Source organism: Neophocaena asiaeorientalis, unplaced genomic scaffold, assembly GCF_003031525.2.
Source record: "Neophocaena asiaeorientalis asiaeorientalis breed wild unplaced genomic scaffold, Neophocaena_asiaeorientalis_V1.1 scaffold726, whole genome shotgun sequence".
NCBI classification, from domain to species: Eukaryota; Metazoa; Chordata; class Mammalia; order Artiodactyla; family Phocoenidae; genus Neophocaena; species Neophocaena asiaeorientalis.
Window position 1 is genome coordinate 358653 of NW_020173683.1, and position 442 is coordinate 359094.

Sequence of the window (442 nt, forward strand, 5' to 3'; positions counted from 1 at the left end):
TGAGATAGATCTATATTGCTGTGAACTTCTGTCTTATAATTGCTTTTGCTGTGTACCAGAGATTTTGGGAAATTGTGTTTCCATTTTCATTTGTCTCAGGTTTTTTTATTTCTTTGATTTCTTAATTGACCCATTGGTTGTTTAGCATGTTGTTTAATCTCAACATAGTAGTGTATTTTCCAGTTTTGTGTAATTAATTCTAGTTTCATACTGTTGCAGTTGGAAAAGATGCTTGATGTGATTTCAGTTTTCGTAAATTTTTTGAGACTTGTATTGTAGCCTAACATGTGATCTATCCTGGAAAATGTTTTATGTCCACTTGAAAAGAATGTGTATTTTCCAGTTTGGCAATGAAATGTTCTATATATATCTATTAATTTTATCTTTTCTAAGGTATTGTTTAAGGCCAGTGTTTCCTTATTGATTTTTTTTTTTTTTTTTT